The sequence below is a fragment of the Rhipicephalus sanguineus genome, chromosome 1 (assembly GCF_013339695.2).
Source record: "Rhipicephalus sanguineus isolate Rsan-2018 chromosome 1, BIME_Rsan_1.4, whole genome shotgun sequence".
Taxonomy (NCBI): domain Eukaryota; kingdom Metazoa; phylum Arthropoda; class Arachnida; order Ixodida; family Ixodidae; genus Rhipicephalus; species Rhipicephalus sanguineus.
In genome coordinates, this window is record NC_051176.1 from 133,216,834 (window position 1) to 133,219,105 (window position 2,272).

The window sequence follows — 2,272 nt, forward strand, 5'->3', positions numbered from 1 at the left end:
AGAACAAACGTTATTATTGCTACAGATTCACCACAGTGTGAGACAAAGTCAGGTGTTGGTATGTTAAGCCCGAATTTGGATTGGTCTTATCCCCTTCGACTACTTGATTTCATACCCGTTTTTGTGGCTGAATTTCTGGCAGTGGTGCTGGCCTTACGCAAGTTAAACACGGCAGTTACATCTGCTGTTATAATTACAGATTCTCTTTCTCTGTTCTGCATGTTGGTGCTAACTCCCACGTAATAAAGGCTTTTCGCGCACCAGTACCCGCGCATTTGAGAAAAGCTCGATCAGTTTGGGTGCCTGGATATAAAGGGTTGTTCCTAAATGAAATAGCCGATTCCTTAGCGAAGTCGTCAATAAGTGGAACGATTTTACCGTACTTTCCACCATCTGCTTAGCACGATTTCGCAGGCGTGCCATTACGGAAATCTTTGCAGACACAGCGCTAGTAAATTCCACGGAATATCGGCACTTATTATATCCCTGGTGGAGATGATATTGTCAAACTTGTAAACTGGAAGTGTGACTTACGAGGCTGCGCTGCCGTGTACCGAATCTAAATTTCTACCAACACAGGTCTGGTCAGGCACCTTCTCCACTGTGCGCATTCTGTAGTGAGCTAGAGACTGTTCTCATTTCTTTTTGACCTGCAGGCGATTTACTACAGTACGAAAAACCCTGTTAGAAACATCATTACGTACTATTGGAGTAAATTTATCTGTGCCAGTGATTTTGTCTTTTGGAGCCTTTATTTCTGAGTTCTCCAGTGCGAAGGTTTGCGTGGCTGTGCGGAATTACCTCAATGAAGCCAATCGGTTAACTAGCTAATATATATTATTATCCTTCTGTGTCGACACATGTATATATTAAAAAAGGTATGGTATTGATTTATTTCATTATCCATTACTAATATAAAAAAAAGATGTCGAAGCTTGAACTAAGCCGCGCAAGGCTTGAAACAGCGAAGCTGGACGATTCTGAAGACTAACCTGGTAGCTTCTATGTTGTTTCTGAGCATTTGTTAGGTGAATATTGTTGCTAGGTTACTTTTAGGTCATTGCTAGGCTTCAGCTAGGTGATGCTAAGTTGTTTCTACGTTGATTCTCAGCGCAGAGAGGTTCGAGTTAAAGCACAAACAGTCACATACACGGACCAGGACGGATTTTTCGGCAACTAAGAGGCTTTATTTCTGAGAAATCCGTATGGATTTCCTTGTGGCTTCGTGCTACAGACGGGTTGTTGTCTATTTTCCCTTTCTTAACCCTTCCGCCACCTTGCGGGATTCCGCAGAACTGATTTGCAATATGTGTCCAGTTGCTTCCAGTTGTCGATGAATTCGCCCTCGCGCTGTCACTTGCTAGCTTCCTGGTTAGCTCAGTTGGTAGAGCGACCGCCCCGGAAAGGCGTTGGTGCCGGGTTCGATTCCCGGACCAGGACGAATTTTTCGGCAACTAAGAGGCTTTATTTCTGAGAAATCCGTATGGATTTCCTTGTGGCTTCGTGCTACAGACGGGTGGTTGTCTATTTTCCCTTTCTTAGTCACATGCACGACACGGATGTCCAAACTGCGGAGAGAGAACCTCGCGCCGAAACCAAGCGTTTGCACCTCTCGTAGATCTACGGGCACGTCGTCGTTAGCCTAAGCTTCTCATCGCTTCGGGGTCTTCTCGCAACAGCCGTTGCCTTTCCCGTTACCTAGTATTATCTCGTTGTACGTGCTCGCGGTCTTCGGCTCACCGACGTCGGTTCGCAGCCATTTGTTCAACTAACTGTTTCATTCTTCATTTTTAGTGGACCGGTGTTGTGTAGTGAGATTTACCCAATTCAATTTCTGTGGCACATATCCGTTTATGATGATGAAGTGGTGAGTAGTAGGAGTTACCCGATATCTGTGGCATTGGCTTTTTTGGTTCACCGGACAAGAAACGATTTGCTAAACAGCTTCCCTGTTAAAAGCTTTTTTATATTTTTTATATATACATGTCATCGAGCACCAACATTCCATATAAAATGCCTAACGTTTCTATTCTGGAACCTCCCTTATTCCAAAGTACTATAACATTTTATAAAATCACTCAATTCCTAGGCAATCCCCCACACTTTAGCCATAGTTGAAGGTGAACATAAACATGCTTTTGCTTTCGCTCCCCCCAATGGGATAGCACCGGTGCACAATTTTAATCTACAAACTTGTGCTTAGAGAGAATTAGCACTCCAAGCACGGCTCAATCAACCTATGGCCGCAATTTATTTTATAAGTAAAAGAAGT

General features: G+C 43.8%; 1 non-coding gene across 1 annotated transcript; it reads left to right on the forward strand.

The window, feature by feature from the left end:
- The first annotated feature begins 1,366 nt into the window (after positions 1–1,366).
- Trnas-gga (transfer RNA serine (anticodon GGA)) lies at positions 1,367–1,440 on the forward strand. The gene has a single exon. It is a non-coding gene; the product is annotated as a tRNA-Ser (tRNA).
- The last annotated feature ends 832 nt before the right edge of the window (positions 1,441–2,272 follow it).